At 44.4% G+C, this 19,406-nt stretch overlaps 1 protein-coding gene across 2 annotated transcripts in view; it reads right to left on the minus strand.

Moving 5' to 3' along the window:
* The window catches only part of SNAP25 (synaptosome associated protein 25), a 93,624-nt gene extending 82,280 nt beyond the window's left edge, over positions 1 to 11,344 (minus strand). For both annotated transcript variants that reach the window (XM_074949656.1, XM_074949655.1), the window contains exon 1: positions 11,185 to 11,344. The gene's annotated coding sequence lies outside the window, so the exon portion shown is untranslated. The remainder of the gene's footprint in view (positions 1 to 11,184) is intronic.
* Positions 11,345 to 19,406: the final 8,062 nt, after the last annotated feature.

Here is a 19,406-nt window from a genome sequence, read left to right on the forward strand (position 1 = left end):
TCTGAGCTGTCCCTACTGTGTTACGTTAAAGAAGTTGTCTATATAGCATTTTAAATTATACTCAGCACATTCTCAAAGCCTTAAGGGTTTTTTTCCCCACTGACTTTTCCCTGATGTACTCGTCTCAAAAATGTACTAAATTGACAGGACTCCCCAACAAAAGCTACCACATCTGAGAGTCATCCAGTCTGTTTTTAATATACCCTCTTATGATAGGAGACAGAAATGTTTTTCAGCCAGGGCAGAAGTGGGTGGCAGAACCCAAGAAAATGTTTCTTAATGCTAAAGAGACAAGGTGGGTGAGGTGCTGTCTTTCATCGGACCAACTTCTTAAAGGTAAAGATTTAAAAGAAATCCCTGAAAAGGCTGTGCAGGGACCATGTGTATATTTCAATCATTTTCATACAGGCGAGCAAATAGTGGGAACTTTTTCTGGTGGATATTTGCTGCAATTCAATAGTGGATTTTGATTTGTGTTCACACACCTTTTAGGTTTGCTTTCTGAGAGCCTTCAAACATTGGTGTGTCACGTGTATGAATACTTGCAGAAAGTAAATGTTAAGCTCAAATGCTCACAGAAAGAAAATTCCAAGTTGTATATTCAACTGCAGTGTTCTCAATTTGGAATTTGCACTCTGTCAGTTAGTCAGGGCTGGATCCATAGGTCCTGATTCTGTTCTTACACACATGGGTTTAACACCCTTGTAACTCCGTTTACATTAGTGGCATTACTCCGGATATATACCAGAGTGAGATCAGAATCAGACCCATACATGGTTCATCCTATTTTTCCCTTCCCCCATTAATTTTTCCTTGTGCTACCATAAATATAATACATTCCTAGCAGTGTTTAATAAAAATACTTTGTCTTGCTATTGCACCTTTCAACATTTTCAAAAGTGGCTAAATATTCTGGGTGTCTCAACTTTTGGATGCCCAACTTGAGACAATTTAAAGGGGCCAGATTTTCAGAGGACATGTAGGCTGCACTTTCTGACAATCAGTCCCCTTTAAAATGTCTCAAGTAGGGTGCCAAAAAGGGAGGCACCCAAAACAAAATCACTTTTTGAAAATGTAGGCCATTATTCTCATATTTACAGATGCAGGAAATGAGGCTCAGAGAGTCAAAGTAATTTGTCCGAGGTCACATGCAACTAGCCTGTGGCAGACCCAGATCTGAATTTAGATTTCCTGAGTGCCAGTCTTATGCCTTAATCACTAGACTAGGGTTCCTATAACAAAATAGTTGGTACACGTAGGCCCAAATTTATTTTAATAGCAATTTTGTTGCCTGCATTTCCTTCAAGAACACACTATTGGAAAGAGAGATGTTTGTGTCTAATAAATTAAGAACAAAATATCACTGTTCATATGATTTGTAATATACTGGATAGTCCAAGAACCAAACTCTGAGCTTTGACAGATGTCGGGTATATTTCTGAAGCACTCTCACCAGCTGATCAAGTTCAATGCCCTGCTTTCTGAAGAAAGGATCTTATCCTATTTGCCTTTGAAGTAATAGGCAAAATTCTTACCAATAGGAATGAAAGCAGGACTGGACCTAAAATATTAATACTGACAAAAAACAAGGCAAAGCAGAATACAAATTAATCCTGCAGATGCAACTAAAACATTTTTCAGGAAACAGTTTGCAGCAGCTTTCCTTTAAAAGAGGTTAAGTATATGAGCAACATTTGCATATGATGTATCTTAACCCTTGAGTCTGTTGGGATACACATGGCATATAGCAGGTAAAAAGGCATGTATTTGTTTAATTTACAGTAGAAATCCATAACATTCAATTTTTTTTGTTTTAAAACATCTATCTATGAATAGTCATTCAGTTTTTGACAGTTCAGTTCTGTTCAAATAGATTTCTACTGTAGGTCAAGCAAACACATATTATAAGCAGAACGATAAATTGGCATTATAAACTGTGATTTCCTTTTGGGGGGGGGAGGGAGGGAATTAAAACAAGCAGTTCACCTATTCTACAAATGATTGATTTATTTGTTTGAGAACAAATAAAATGGCATGTTTGGGAACACTCATATCACAACCCGTAGAAACATTCCCCAGAATTTCTTCTAATTTAAAAGTATTTCAGATCCACAAGCATTATAAAGAATGGTAGTACTGAGAGCCTTTAGAACACATCCCACTCTGATATCTAGGAGCCTGATCCAAAGCCCACTGAAGCCCACAGGGGTGTTTCTGTTGACTTCTGTGGGCTTTGGGTCAGACTCTGTGAGAACTGAAGGTGTACACCATCCCTCACGAAGCACTCAGCACTTTGCAGAATCAGGCTATTATGGTATTAGATTAAAGCAATCAGCATAGAATTACAAATATGCCCTAGCAAATGCTCTGTAGCATACTTGTTAAAATATATGAAGTGCTTTTGTAGTGTTTTTAGCTGTAATATGCACCTCCCTGTTAATTGGTAGGTTTTTGAGCAAGAAATGGCAAATCATGCATTAATGTAAAAAATCACATATGTGAAACGTCCTTCTGTAATCACGGGCTAGAAAACACAATTTTGTTATTAGCAATTACACAGAACTATGATAATTATAATATTGCCTCTACCAGTATATTTAGGGCACCATAATTTTGCCATATTAAAAACACAAGGAAAACTATAATTATAAAAATATACATATAAAGTATCAGTTCCCTTGCTTCCTGTTAGAAATGTATTCAATGATTCATTTTTTCTACTTTAGCCCACCGAGAGCTGAGTCACGCTGCTGGTAGAATGAGAAATGGTGGGAGTTAAAGGGTTAAATGTATTTTTTTAAAAGATCTGGTAATGTGGCAGCGATATGGATTCCAGTTTAGAAGATATTTGTCAAATATCCTTGATAAAGAAAAAAAGGCAAAACTGAAGATTAGACCGGACTAATAAACTGACAAGGAAAGACACCATAAGGAATCAAAATGCATTACCCTTTCTAGAGGAACAGATTTACTTGTGTATGCATGTATTTATAGAGTACTAGGGCCAGATTCTTGTCTCTGATTCTGACTTTCTGAACATTTGGGTAAATCCAGCGGCATCAGCTGAAACTCAGATGGATTCACATCAGTAACTGAGAACCGAATCTGGTTCATCGCTGTTAACCTCATTAAAAGGTTCTGCTGATATCATATACCACAAGACTGGAGCAGACCCCAAAACTGAATTATAATCTTATTAATCAGTACAGGTGTGTATATTTCTTTATCGTCATCTTCTTCCTACTATCATCATCAATCAATCATCATCACTATTTATAAGAAATATAAACTTTTTCAAATCTTTCTGTTAAAGAATAATATTTGAAACTTCAACTTCATGAAAATGTTAATGCAAAAAGAGTAGGATTTTAGGACCAGATTTTTAAACGTATATAGGTGCTCAACTCCCAAGGAAATACCTTGAAAAGTCTGGGCCTCCAAGCCTATGACTAAACTGCCAATTCATTTAAAACTCAACAGCAGCTGTTGACTGAAAAATAATGTTGTGGCCAGACTGCAGATCAAGTTGAGCTCTGTTAAGCTACCCTAGCGGAGGATCTGGCCCAATAACGAACCATAGCTTGAAACAATAATAAAAGAATAACCGAAAACCTAAGTGCTTCCCAAGTACGTGGCCAGAATAGCCAGTTTGGTCAATGCCAAATGAGCATTCAGCTTCCAAAGGAACAGTGAAACATCCATGATTAATTACTTTGTGCCTCTTTTTTTCATTTGGATTAGAATCCAACCTCCTTTCTTGCATAAAATGAGATACCATATCTATCGTTACCAACGAAGAAAAGCTAGAAAGCTTTAATAAATGTTATTCTTTTTAGGACTACAGCATAACAATACATTTCAGATGACGCATACACAGATCATTCTTTTGGCCCTTTTAAAATTTAAATTGCTAAAATGTGCAACAAAGCCCTGTTGTAAAGATGAATGGTGTGCACAGTTTCCGTTGGGATAATGTATTCAATCAGTAAATGCTGCACTTGGGAATGGTATCTTTTTGATACCTGTCCATCCCCTGCTCTCATCATTAATAAGTCAAAATCTTGATGGCCTTATCATTTAGGACCTCATCCAAAGTCCACTGAAGTCAATGGGAGTCTTTCCAATTATTGCAATATGCTTTGGATCAGGCCCCTAGTACACTGCAAAATCTCTTCTCTCTTTAGACCATCGACTTAAAGCTCCCTTGACATTTGAATTCATATTTGACATTTCATTATAACGTCCATTGATCCCTATTTGATTATTGTTGCAGACAGCCATGCTCGTGACTGAAGAGGTGATTAGGAAATTAACATCATTACATTTTTCAGGCCAAAATAGAGTTCCATTCCAAAATGCTAAAGGAAAGTGGCAAAGACAAAGAAAAAACTTTAAAACGGACATTTAAAAATGCTTTAGGATAAGAAAGGAGACAAAAATAGCACTGATAATGCAAGGGGTCCTGCCATCTTAGCTATGGAGAATGGCTACCATCATCCAAGATCAGGAGAGGACCAGTAACTTCCAGTCCTATAAATTTGACTCAGCTATGGAGGAAAATGCTAGAAACAACGAGACAGGACAGGGCAAGGTATGGAAAGTTGTGGTCCGATTAAGTATAGACTTCACAAAAAGAAGAACATGAGTAAGTACTTTAGGATAAAGGAACAAGCGGGAGTTGGTGGGATAAAGCTATGAATATAATGGATGTGCACTTTAGGAAAGCTCTTGCTGCAGTGCAATGCAGCAGCGTCAACTGCAAGGCCAATAAGTAAGAAACAGAAGGTTATGAAACTTGGGGGCGCTTTGGGGTGATATCAGTTAGGGATGAAAGGAAGGTGGCTACAGATGGATGAGTGCTTTGCTAAGCTATGCTTTCGACAATTTCTGGCCATGGAAGATGACACCTGACTGCTTAAGAGTAGGCATGCTAGCTCTAGTGTCCCCAGCGGGGTGTGCATTTCAGCAGTGGGTGAAGCAATGAGTCTTGTACATACATTTCTATTCTTAGTATAGATCCAGAGTCACTCTGCTGACAACTGTGGAGTTACACCAATGAGAATCTGGAGTGACTGAGTGGGAGGTATCTAGCCCGCTATCTTTAGAGCAGCTCATAAATCTTTAAGATGAAAGATGCTGTATGACAGTAATATTGCTATTATTACGTGTGTTACACTGCTGGTAAGGTGTTCCTTTAAAAAGGTTTTTAAGATAAAGTAGAGACAGACACTAAAAGAATGTTGGTGATCTCTCTAGTGAATAAAGTGTCTAGCCCTGTACTCCTGTGTGGCCAACAATTCACTGATCTGAATGGGAATTGTGCCCAGGCAAATACTGCAGCATCAGGCCCAAAGGGAATCGGTTACAAATAACAGAAATAAGGCCCCGACACAGCAAAGCACTTAAGCACATGCTTAATTTTAGCATACTCTTAGTTCACAGGATTTAAAGACGTGCTTGAAGTTAATAATGTGCTCAAGTGTTTTGCTAAATCAGGGATTAAATGATCAAGGAGCAACTATTTTATATAATATTACAGAGGAGTAAGGCAGAAATTCAACTGAAAATATTTAGAGGGGTACAACTGCTAAATAAGAGGTGTGAGCTAAACTAATTAGCTGCATAGCATCTTCTTTCTCTGAAATGTCTTATGTTCCTGGGCTCAACTGAAAGAGAAATGATTAACAAATTGTAAAAAAAAATTTCCAGTCCTAACTTGGTTCTATAAGAATTGACCCTGCTCCCACTGAAATTAATGGCAAACTTCCCATTGACCTCCATGGCGCAGGATCAGACCCTAAAAGATGTTTTAATTAAAAAGGAGCCATAGTCCTAGTTACTATGCACTGGCTGCACCTTATCAGTAAAAATAAAATAGTCTATTAAAATTTTTCATCTTTTTTTACAGAGAGAGATTTTATTTTCTACAGGCTGGTCTACGCACAGGTTTTGTATCACTTTATACCTATATTGGTGAAGAACCAGTTCAAGAGGTACAACATGCAGTTTTACTATATAAAGTAAAGTACTATATAGTATAAAGGTGCTTATATTGATATAGCTGATTCCCCTAAATTTAGATATAGTTAAAGCAGCACAAAAGCTGCCTGTAGACCAGGCTTAATTTGCCTTAACAATACCGTGTTACGGGCTGGATCCAAAGCTCACTTAAGTCAGTGCGAGACTTTCTATTGACTTCGAAAGGCTTTGGATCAAGTCCTTACAGCTTAAACCTACAGCTGCATGTTGACTCTCATTTGTAGGGAAGCCCCTCTGAAAAAATAAATCAGTTCTTTTTCTCGTTAAAGAGAAAGTCCTCAGGGTGATATTTTCGAGAGGACTCAGCATCGGACTAGCTCTGCCCCCACTGAAATTAATGGTAAAACTCCCAGTGGCAACCGCCTTAGGCTAATACTCAGCACTTTTGAAAAGCCCACCCTTATATCTGCTCCAGTTGGCACAGTAAGTTAAATAATATTGATCTGATTTCTTCAAAGTGCTAGGGCCCTACAGTTCTCATGGAGTTCGATGGGAGCTGCAAACAGAGTTCAGCACCTTTGAAACATCTGGCCATCTATTCCTTTTTTTTGGATGTGTGTCTGTTGTCCCTTTACAAACTGATTCTCCCGAGTCATCTTAGTCATTGAACATGCAGGGAATGTCCTCCTGGCTGACCTCTGTCTGCACTATGCAGAGGTACCAAAAGAAAAAAAAAAGCTTCATTCTAATTTTCACAGCCCGCATCTCTTGGCAATAGGATGGGACATTGTGGAACTCTATTTTGGCAGCTGTGTCTTTTAAAGGTGGACTGCAAGAGTCCCTTGAAACTCCAGAAATGATGCTCTCTTGTCTCTGATTAAATAATAAGACCATCTGTCTGCATCGTAACTCTCATATTTTACCCACCCCACAAACCACCCCCCCCCCGTTTGATTTACATCCGCATTGATACTAGTATTTTGTGTTCTGAAGAAATTTCTTCCCCTAATGTCACAAAAAGAGGTTGCCAAGTATTTGGGACCAGGCAGGCAGAGGGAGAGATTGCCCACTCCCCAGCCCCGCACACTTCTACTGCAGCATCTTCTTCCTTCTCAGTTAATGCACTTGATCTTAGGAGTCTGGGGTTTCTTTAAAGACACGCAGTACTACTGAAAGATTTTCCAGCCATTTTTTTCTAGCACCTGGCAAAGTATTTTGAAATATGATTCAGGCACAAAAAGACAGGAAAAGCAGCTGGTGGGACACTGCGGAAGGGTGTTAGAACCAGTTTGTGGACTTCAAGAATAACCCAGCCTGGGACTGGATTCCTGACCCTCTTCAGAGAGGCAACACTTTCGTTTCTCCCTTCCCCGTCTCCTCTCTCTCCTAACTCCTTTTGCCTTTCCTGTTCTCCTTCTTTTGCTCGTTTTTACTCCGTTTCTCTCCGTTGATCGGTGTGTTCCCCGCTAAGCACACTGCGGTCTCGTCCTCCCCTCCCTGGCAGTCACACATATCCGATGGCCCCTGAACAGACTTTCTGGACTCCCAGCCCTTGCCAGGAAGGGGCTTCCATCGTGTCATTCTACCCTGCCAACCACAGCTCCCAGCCAGTCACAGTGCCAGTGAAGGACGAAACTGCCCCCATGTCAGCACTGAAGTTTGAGCCACATTTTCTACCTCTGGCACCAGCCAGCAGGGAAAAATTACAGTGCTTAATTTGTAATGAAAGAGGTCCCCAGGCTCAAGCAATTAGGTTCAGGGGCTCAAGCAATTTTTTTTATTTTCATAACGGAGGTGGCAAGCCCAGAGATGCAGGGGCTATGAACTGCCACCCAGAGGTGCTGGGGGGGTGGGGGGGGCTATGAACTGCCAAGCCCAGACGTGCCAGGGCTCAGCCCTGCTGGCACAAATTAAGCCCTGGAAAATTACCTTCCCTGCAAGGCACTGGCAAAGCAGCACTCCTCCCTCACCCTTTGGTAGGTACGTTTCCAAGCCCTGCCTGCTCTGCATAAAACCAGGCTGGAGCATGTCCAGCCTAGAGGGGAGAGCAAAGCCGATGGTCCTGTTAATGCCAGTGCCACCCACCCAGTGCAGGCAGCTGACAGAACCCAGCCAGGATGTGGGCAGTTTCCTGCCAGATCCTGCATTTGTCCAAAGGCTGGAGCAAGCCCAGGGTAAGAAGGGGAGGGGGCTCTCCTTGCCTCCTAGCAGCGCTCTTTGATCTCCCACATCGCCAGCGTAGCCTGCCCAGTGCCGGGTTTACAATGGCACCCGTGACGCCACAGAGCCGGGCCCATGCTCAGAAGGGGCCTCGGCCTGTTCTGCTTCCACTGCAGCCCCAGACCCCGCCAGCCCACTGAGTCCCCCTCCACTTGGTCCTCTTGGCCTGCCCGCTGGCCAGGGCTCCTCTTCACCCCCTGACCCCACCCGCCGGCTTCTCTCTGCCTCCTGACAGGACCCCAGTGCACCTCCAGCTCCAGGCAATCTCTGCTTCCCACCATCTGGGGGGGGCCCACCTGTCTCCCTGGATCTGAGCCACCTGGGAGTGGTGCAGAAGCCTGGCCTGTCTCAGCCAATTTGGGGAGGCAGTGTGGGGGGCTTGGCTGGGCCCCTCCAGGCAAGTGGGTTCTGAGGGAGGTCAGCCAGGATGCTGGGCATAGCGAGTCTGTGGGGGCTCTGGCCATAGGGAATCGGGGGGAGGAGCGGGGTCCAGTGTTGGGCGGGCGGCTGTGTGGTGCAGCATGGGCTCACCCCCGGGGGGAAGGGGCAGGCTGGCAGCACAGGGCCAGGCGGGCCATTGTGCGTCTGGCAACTGCTGGTGTGTAAATAGTGCCCTTGCACTGGGCTGGGGGAAGCGGGGCCGCCCCTGCCATGCCATGCCCCTGGCTGGCCCCTCGCTCCGGGGAACGACCCCCACCCACGCCATGTTCCATTGCCCCCATGGGGACCCACATATATGTTTGGGGCTGGGCCCACAAAGGGTTAATCTGGCCCTGAGCCTGCCTGACAGCCGCAACCGACTGTAAAGAGGCTGGCGAGCGTGATGAACATGGGATCAAGGGCGCTGGAATAATTTGGGGGGGTGGGGGGGCGGTGCTGAGAGCCATTGAACCAAACTGCAAACCCTGCATATGATGGAAACCACTTCAAGCTGGGGGGTGCAGCAGCCCCCCTAGTTCCAGCACCTCTGCCTGGGATGGTGGCTTTCTCCCGGTGGCCTCCCCCCTCTCAGCCAGTCTCTGACTCCCCCCCCCAGGAGATTGCATCCACCCCTGCAGGAATCCAGGCAACGTGACGTGCAGTACCCAGCAGCCCGGGGGGGAGGGGGGGGAGAGAGACGCTCCCCGAGCGTGCCCTTAAAAACGTGACCGTCCCCGCCCCCTGCCACTGCAGAGCCCCCCCCCCCCCCCCTGCGTCCCTCCCACGCGCCGGGAGCCGACCCAGCCGCGCGCTGCCCCGGGAAGCGGCCCGGAGACGTGGGGCCCAGCCGCGCGCCGGGAGCTGCCCTTTGACGCAGCTCGGCCAGAGAGCGGGCGGGACGAGCAGCCGGACAGCAGCCCGGGGAAGTTTAACCGGCGTCGCGCACCTGCTGCTTTCGCCTGCCCTGCGGACAAGCCCCCTTGCTTAGCCCCCCCAGCCCTTGCAAAGTTACCCCCGTCCCTTGCAGCGGGCCTGGGGCTCTGCCCCCGCCCCCCCCCCCCCCGGGGAGGAATGGCCGGGTTTGGGCTGCAGCCACCCCAGCCCATGCCCGGGCAGGCCAGCAAATAGGTTACATAAGCTGGCACGCTTTGCTAGCCGAGCTCTGCAGTGCCCAGGCACCGGGCCACAGGGTGCAGCTTGGACTCCCCCCTTCCCCTCCTTCGGGGTGTGTGTGTGGGGGGGGGGATGCATATTTCAATGGGCGCCCTCGCGCCTCGAACAAGACAATGGCTCTGCCCCAGCGCTCCGGTGTGGGAGGGACTCTGGCTCTGCAGCAGCCCAAAGGCTCCCGTGCGGGCATGGGGCTGAGGAGCCCCCCCAGTGAACCTGCAGCGAGCGGCTCTCCCGGAAAGGGGGCGAACAGGCCGGGGTGTCTCGGTCAGATCCCCACTGGCAGGTGCACAGCCCCCAGCCCCGCGGGGAGGCCACCGCGGGTGGCTCACGGACGAGCCCCTCCCGAGCTGCTACCTCAGTGTCCCGCCTCCCCGTGTGTTAGAGCCGCAGGACACGGGGGAACCGGGGACATCCGCAAACCACAACTACTGCCCGGTCCCGGGTTCGAACCCCGGATTAGCCATTCACGCCGTTCAGTGCAGGAGTGCACCAAGGACAAGCGAACAGCCCGGAGTCACACGCGTGGGCGCGCACACCCATGTGTGATGGGCCCCCCCGGGCACGGCTCGGCATGCCTGCCCCTGTGTGGGGAGGAAGGCAGGTACTGCTGGATTCAGAAGGGGGGCGGGAAAGGGGGCGTGGGGTGGCGAAGGGGGTGGAGGAAGGGAAACTGGCGAGCAATTGATTTGGGCAAACGGATCAGTTGCGGGGCTGCTGGCGGCAGAGGAAGGTATAAATAAGATCCGGACGGGCACATTTCCCCCCCCCCCCAACAAAGCCTGCAGCTGTAGAGGTGGGTGTGGACGGGTGGGTGAGGGCCCCCCCCCAGCACTTTGCAGCGTATGTCACAGGGACGCTGCTCCCTTTGCACCCCGCCAGCGCTGCCCCCCAGCGCCGCACCAGTGCCCCCCCCCGCCCCAACCAGCGCCGCTGTCCCGGGTGCTGAGCTGCACAGACCGGCCTCTGTCGCTCTCCGAGGTGCTGAACCGGGCTCTGCGGCTGCGGGCGAGCGCCGCTGTCCCCGGTGCGGACCCCCACGCTGCTGCCCTGTGCACAGGGCGGCCGACCGGGGATGGAGGCTGCTGACCCCAGGGAAACAGAGGCGCAACCTCCTCCTTATTCCCCAAGGGGTTGGGGGGGGGGGTTAATGCAACGGCTATTTGTTCTCCTGTCCCCCCAGTGCAGAAAAGCCAGCTCCATAGCCCCTTGGGTGCCACAATCAATCCCAGGAAAACGGGGCTTTATACATCGCTCCCCGCCCCCTCCGGCGGGCAGAAATAACCTGGTGTGGAGGTTACCGCTCTCCTCCCAGCCTGCAGCAGCTCTGCCCTGCCCCCGTGCCCGGGGCTCCAGGCAGGAGACAAAGGGCTCTGTCCAGGCGCACTCCCCTACCTTGGCTTCCGCAGAGTCCGGTGTAGGCAGCCCGGCGGCGGCTGGGAGGGAAGGACAGCCGCTCCTGACCTCCCCAAGCCTCCTTCTTCAATGGATCGGGAGCTGTGCCCTCATCAAAGATGGCCGTCCCTTCCCACGTCAGCAGCTTTTAATAGACATCTATCAGGGGGTGGGGGGAGGAGAGGAAGCGGGGCGGGGTGGGGGATGGGGGGGGGCTGAGAGTAGTCTGTGGGAGCCTGAGTCGTCAGATGCTTGCTACTGCACTGCAATCCTTTGCATTTCCCCTCCAGTTAGTAACAAGAGACGCCAGAGACAACTGGCCCCAGAATTAGCTCAGCAGCCATGTGATGGGCTGTGATCATCCATGTGCAGCATGCAGCCGCTGGTCTTCTGGGGGGGGGGGGTGATTGTGTGTACGTGTGTGTGCGGGGGGGGGGTTGCTGAGCGAAGCTTTGCTTTAATCATTTTTTGGGAGGGGGAGGGCAGAGAGAGAATGCAGTAGTGATTTGTTTTCGCCAAAGGGGTGGTCCGAAGAGGGTATCCCTGTGAAGTCTCTGGTACTCCATATATGGCCAATCTACGTGGGCTGCTATTTTTGTGTGTGATTTCTTCTTCTTCTTCTTTTTTCAGATCATCATGTCAGGGGGTCTCTGTGTATTAATCTGATCATGTTTTCCCCTCAAAGCAAAACCAACCAAATAACCAGATTTAAAGACACACGGCATGGTTGATCATTTGGGGGGGGGGGGACATCATCGATTAAAACAAACCCACCCCCAGCAGAGATAAAAACGGTTCCAAGAGAAACAAGGTATTATTTATTATTCATTAATGGAATGATCATTTCAGAGCACATCCTATTTGGAACAACTCTCTTATTTAATTTGAATTTTAAAAGTGGAAATCAAAATGCAGAGAAGAGTCCTGTGGTTTCATACAAAATGTTGGCTGATTTTAAATGAAGTACTAGGGTCTACCTCATGCCATAGACTATAGTCCCAATTTTATTCTATACAGATTTATGTGTTCTCTTATGGAACCATCCAGACCTACAATTAAAACAAATATAAGACAAGAGGCTTCATTAATTTCCCAGTCTCAGACATTCTTGTAACCAGAAATGATTTGGTAACTGCTCAGGGCACACATTAAATCCTGACACTCAATTCACAGGCTTTTTAAAATGAAGTGTGGATAATACGAGTCAAAATGTATTTTCCAGATTAGGGATAATTCTAGCCTAATCAAGTTTATTTGGCGTGGCAGGGAAAACCCAGAGAGAGACTAAATGTCATGCAGCTGTATTTGCAGCTCCTGTTATGGTTGTTTGGTGGAGTGAGTAGGAGAGAAGGGAAATGTGGGTGATTTCTCCTCCCATGCTCTGTTGTGCCCCACAGAAAAACGTGATTGTCGGTCGTGCCTGGCAATCACAGCAGCTCGTACCCCCTCCCACAAAAATATGTCCTTGTTTAAATAAGACATCAAAAGTTTGCTAATTATATCACAAAGAATTTCTCAGACAAGAGGGGCTCTCTGATCCGTTACAGTATTCAGTAGTCTATGCACACGAAAGACTCAGGAAAGGAAACAATTGGTTAGGTTTAAGGTTTGTAAGAATATCATATAAATATATTATGACTGTGTAGATCTCAGGTATCTAGTTAAGACATTTGGGAAAATATCCCTTTTAAAACTAATTAATAAGAAGATTTATTAACATCAATGCCAGTTTTGAAAAGCAAGCCATTTTCCATCCAGGTCGTGTTTGTATTAACATTATCCATTGTTTTGATTAGGTAAAGATTCCAGATGTCTAGATAAAATCCAGAATGTCAAAAATCCAGAGTCTGCAGGTACATTTATGATGGGTTTAAATTATCAATACAAATCTAAAGTAAAAAAAATAATTAAACAGTCTATTAGACAGGCACTTGGAAATGAAATTTGATTTCCAATAAAGCAATGCTAATCATTATGAATAATGCACAATAATTAACAATAAAGAGGTGAAACAAAAGGCAAGTTATAAACTGCTGCTTTGCTTAGGTCAGTAGCACTGCAAAATCCTGGCTGGTTTTGGATTCATTCCAAAGAATGCCTTTGAGGAGCATTACAGCCCATTACAATTAAACCCTGGATGAATTTGGTCCATTATAACAAAAGTTGGGGGAGAGGGCGCAGAAACAGTGCTGATGGCAACCTAAAATTCAGTGTGATAAAAATGAAGAAGCTCCAACAGCAGACTTTGTGACATAGGGGAAAAGAAGGGGAAATCCGTACAAAATGTGCAAAAAGTGAGCGGTCACAGATGGGGAGTATCATTATGCAGACAAAAACATTACTACAAGATCAATTGTAAGAAAATTGGATTGGGATATAAAATGAGCTTTCAAGCCCCACTGCACCACACACATATTTTAATAAAACAAAGTGGGACCAAATGATTGAATAGACCATGAACAGTGGCCAGTAGTCCTAATGAGAGTAACTATCTACCTTGTGTTTATGTCTAAAGTTATATGGGTAAGGGATACATTGTATATTGTTTACAAAGGTGGAATGATCTGTTCTGAGAGATACAAGGAGGCAGCCTTTTGCAGCCGAGCACTAAGAATTCTATTGAAAGAAATGCTACTAAGCAATTTTTAGTTGCTTCAGGAGCACTCTTATGATACTTGGTTTTCAAAAAAATGAACAAGTGGGATGCATACCAGTTTATCACCTCTTTATGATATTCATTTAATAGTAAGTAGGAGAACGGATGGAAACAAGGCCTAAAAACAAGGTGGCAGGAGAGACAGAAGATAAGAACCGAAATTTGGTCTAAGAAAGATTCAGCTCCCTCCTCATTATTCAGGAAAAGATTCAACAAGCTGAATAGCTAGTACATGCAGGCACAATCCATGAGTAGTGAGAAAATGAACCTGCTTTGGTGGATGCAAATGTACATTATATTACCAGGATGCCTACGTTACTGTCAGCGAGTCTACTGAGGATATTGAATGCAGAACCTGGAGCACACTGATAGTGTGAAAACCACTTTTGTTTCATATATGACACAAAGTTTTCACATATCACGCAAGAAATCAGGAAGATTTTTGGTTTTAGATAGTGAAAGTTTTCCAGCTGGTAAAAAGAACAAAACAAATAATCTTTCTCCTCACCTGCAGCCTCCAAAAATACTTGTGTGTTGCAAGGGCATGCTGGGTAGAATTTTTAACAAGGAGGTTTTATAGTTTGTGTGTCTGTGTGTATATACCAGTGCTCATAAGACCTGATCCAGAGCCCACGGATAGATGCCCAAATTTTCCAAGCCGAGGAATTTTTGAAATAACATAAACAAATATCCTGTTTATTGATTTATTTATTTGTGCTTGAAAATATATAGGCTGGTAATAGATTCTCCTGACTTACTTGCCAAGAAAGAGACACAGTTTTTCTCCGTTTGAATGTGAATTTTCACAGTGTATTTGAATGTTTGAAGACACACAGGCTACCAGTTTCCAAACCTGGGTGTATAAAATTATGCATCTAAATACATGTTTTGGCACCTCTATGGAAGTGACCTACTTTTCAGAGCTGCTAAGCAATAGGAGCTGTCAGTGCTCTGAAAATTGAGACATTTTTATTTGGGTAACTCAGAGACTGCCTTAGGTGCTTAACTTTATACATCCATATTTGAACATTTTGCCTACACCGAGTAATGTTTGTGAAAGAATAGCCATTCAACTCCCCTTATTTTTAACTGTCTCATCAATATGATGAACCACTTACATTTGTTTTGTGCCTGATTATTAGAGGAGCTGAGCATTACCATGGGAGATGTGAGTGATCAGTACATCTCAGGATCGAGATCTTTATGTCTAATTTATAGCCACTTTGTATCTTACACTGAATTTGGCTGAGAGACATAAATGAGAGAGGCAAGTGCCTACTGCAGGCTGTATTTGATTAAATTTTCAGCCCTGACTAGATCTGAGCTGCATTGTTTTTATACCTTCGGGATATACAGATATAGAACAACATAGTAAAACCATATTTTTAAAGAGTGAATCTGTGATTCAACCCAACTCATTTGTATACCCAAGATTCAATTCAACTTTATTTGGTGAAGATATAAACAGAGATTTAAAATGAAAATTCTAATGTGTGGTCTGATCTAATGCCCAATGAAATCAGTGGAGAGATTTCCATTGACTTTGCTGGACACTAGCTAAAGAGAGGAAGGACACTCTAGTAGCTAGGGCACTAGCTTAGGACTTGGGAGACCCTGGTTCAAGTCCCTGCTCTGTCATGGACTTCTTGTGTGACCTTGGGCAAATCACTTAGCCTCTTGGTGCCTCCGTCCTCCATCTGTAAAGTACACTGCCCTCCTTCCCAGGGGTGTTGTGAGAGTACGTTAAAGATTTTGAGGCGTTCTGATACTATGGTAGTGAGGACTACATAAATCCCTAAAATAGACAGATAGTTCTGGTCCCTAGTCTTGCCATCCTTACTCAGGCAAAGCTTCTAAAGACTTGCATGGGAGATACATGCTCAAACGAACTGTAGGATTAGGACCTTAACTACAACACCACTGCTAAGATAATTTCAATATGGAAGACTATAGACAAGAGTGACAAGGTGGGTGAGGCAATATCTTGTATTATAGGCGAGAGTGGTATTAGTTCACAAATGGCAACATTTGCTTGTGGTGTGGAGGGAAGGTCAGCACAAACTCCTCTGCTCCCAGGCCTCACAAAGCTGCTACATGGGGGTTCCCTTGGCAGGGGCAATTACAATGAGCCCGTGGGCCAAGTAACTTGTCCATCTAGCATGAATAGCAGCTGTGGGGGGCGGAAGATGCTGTGCAGCAGCCCTGGTTGGGAATGGATTTCACACCCCCAATGACTTTGCACTCACCCTGCACAGGGTCTGGATACAGGGACTCAGTGCAGACTGGAGTGGCTCTCACTCAGAGAGTAAGCCTTTGTAATGAAGGATTGCTGGTTGAATATTTACCAATGAAATCAGTGCATAGTGGCAGATCTAATTTAGATCTTTCCAATTATGATAGACTTCAGCATCAGTTATACATTTCTTAAATGCAAATAAACACATAAAGGAGAAATAACCAGAATGCAATCAAAGCAAGGCTGGCGCGCCATCAAGACAAATAATAAACTACTCATTCATTACTAACATCAAAAGTGGGCTTGCGACAAATCCCACCAGCTATTAAGGGAATGACATATATCAAATATAGCATGAGGTACAATGATAAATGAGGAAAGGCAACATGGGTCTCTATTTCTGTATGTTTTATTTAAGAAGAAGTTGTGGAAAGAGGTGTGTGTGTGTGTGTGTGTGTGTGTGTGTGTAAGAGAGAGAGGTTTAAAAATCTACCATTTACGATAAAAGAAATAATAATTTGTTATAAATTCTTCTCCTCTTACGTATAGGGGCTTTAACATGGGGCAACATTTTCCAAAGCACCCAAGTGACTGAGGCACTTATGTCCCATTGACAGTCAACAAGATTTAGGCTCCTAAGTCGATAAGTGCTTTAAAAATGCTTACCCATAATCAGTAACCAACTTTCGGTGATGGAGCAAGAAGGCCCCTAGCTTAACAAACAGACCTTCAAAGGCTGGAAATTCTGATAAGCAGAAACCTAGAGAGCTGATGGTGGGCTATTATTGTGAATCAATTTCATCATGGATTTCCTAGGGAATATAAAACGGGCAATGAAACGAAAATCTTATTTCACATGCCTAAACTGAGTAATCACATGACCATATGACTGTAACCCTTGCCTTTCCTCACACCACTCCTTTACTGTTTGTCACTGTTAAGAACTAATGTAAAAGCTGCACAAAGGGAGCCATTTGCATTTTGCACAATAATGTTTACTGGCCTTACAAGGTCCAGGAACTATATTACATATTCTTGGCTGCCATCTACTGGAACTTTATCTCTAAATTAACTATTTACATATATACAAACATACAGCACTCCTGTAACAGTCACCCTGGCTTGCTGTGTCATAACTAGAATGTAGATTGTGAGCTCCCTGGGAAAGAGACCATGTCATTCCATGCTTTTTCAAAGGCATCATAAATTAACTTAATAAATAATAATCCATTTTTACTGCAGAACTGCAATATTTTAGTGCTTTCCATAAGAGACAGTGCGGTACCCCAGAGGAAGCAACTTTAATGTAAATACCAATTAAAACCAGCTGTGATTTGTAAAACAACGTGGAAGTGTGCAAGAGCTGAACATTTCTTCATTGTGATAGTCCCTTAAAGTGGGATTTACAAAAGCAGTTTGTGTTGACTTGACTCTCATTGACTTCAATGGGAATTTTACCTCTCATGCACTAATAAATAATAATAAGAACACCTAGCTCATATACAGCACTTTTCATCATGCTATAACCTCTAGCTCTTTGAGTGTCTTTGGGTACTCACCCAAAATATAATGGGTCAAATTTATCTATGGAATAAGTGAACACAAGTCCCATTGACATCAGTGGAAGTTGTACCACCTGAGGTCATATCTGACCTTGATCTCATGTATCTACAGGAAAAGTGAATTTCTGGAGGTGGCAGATGTTTAACATCACTGAATAAAAAAGATATTCCTAGAGTTGATGTCACAGAGGCTGCCAACTTGCATTTTTACATAGGAGAAAAGAAAATCTTGCCTCATGCTGGTTTGAAAATAGTTAACTTATGTCCTAGTACAATGCTAAGTAATGAGACTACTTGTCCAATGACTGAATCCTGATTCATACCTCAGCAGCAGATAAAACTATCCCTTGGATTTATTCTGTGGTTAATCTGATTGAATATGCAGCTCTCCACTTTCTGATTGTCTTATCAAAAGTAAATAATCATTTTCCATACCTCTAGACTCATTTCCCCTTGGGAATACTAACTTTAAAAAGCTGATGATGACATTCATTCACATAGAGGGTCAGATTCTGATGCAATTGACTTCAGTAGAGTTATTTTACGTTTGCACTACTCTAACTGAGATCAGAATGGAGCTAAACAACAACTGAGGAGTTGGCTCCTCCTAAATACCTTTGGAAATTGATAGTGTACTACAAACATTAAGGAAGAAACATTTCCTTGCCATAGCAGTTTACAATAGATAAGACAAAGACAAGATACAGGACAATAGTTCAAGAAAGTTCTATACAAGTTAGTCCATTTAGGGCTTCTTTAATTTCATTTCTTGGTTGTACTTCATAGTGTATTGAGTAATAATGCGCACTATTTGCTGCTATATTCTCCCATTTGCTTTCTTTTGCATAACTGTGACGATGAAAAGACAGCAGTGCAATGCTAAAATATTTGTAAAAAGCCCCAAACTTCCACCAAATGCCCTCTTTTGCCACTAAGTTTTCCGCTAGTGAAAATTAGCAATTCTTGCCTATCTTTGCTTAAAATATGGTTACAACTATGGATACATATTGTCCATATAGCCACTGTCCACAGGAAATTATTAAAATGTCTGACATTTAAAACTATGAGAGGGGTTCAAGAACTGAAAAATCCAATTAGTTCCGTGGTTGCCTGCTTGTAATTTTGAAGTCAGCAGAGCTATAATGATCAACCCCAGCTGAGGCTCTGGCCTGTGATTTTTAACAACAGCAACAAATTAACAGTGCCATGTGGATCCCCGTCTACTTACAATTGCAACATATATGTGGGGCAGATCTTCAACTGGTACAAATTGCAACCACTCCATTGACTTCAAGGGAGCCGTGCTGATTTACACCACTTGAGGTCTGGCCCACAGAAAATAAAGCAAAATTTTTTCAGGGACAAAAAGATACAGGAAATAAATATTACTCTCCTAGTGAGAGTAGGAGATAAAGCCGGTGGTTCTCCGCACAGAGGTATGAATTCAGTAGTCAGATTGCTGTTATAAACAACACCAAAAAAACCTCCCCTCAGGGACTCAACTAATATTACTAGGAAGATTGCTGTTGCCATAGCAGAGGAGGACATCAAATCCGGTATACTTCCCGTGGCACTGGTCAGTTAATATTTGTAAAGTGCTTTGAAGCTGAATAGTGTTGTACAGCTGTTAGGAATGGTTATAACACACACCCAAAACTTCAGAGGAAGGCAAATTACCCCTTCTAATGCACTACCGCAACTTCCATTGAAGTCAACCAAGGTCCGCTGCCAATGGGAGTTGGATTGGGGCCCTGTGTCTATTGAGAAG

This window comes from Natator depressus, chromosome 3, assembly GCF_965152275.1.
Source record: "Natator depressus isolate rNatDep1 chromosome 3, rNatDep2.hap1, whole genome shotgun sequence".
In the NCBI taxonomy this organism is placed as follows: Eukaryota; Metazoa; Chordata; order Testudines; family Cheloniidae; genus Natator; species Natator depressus.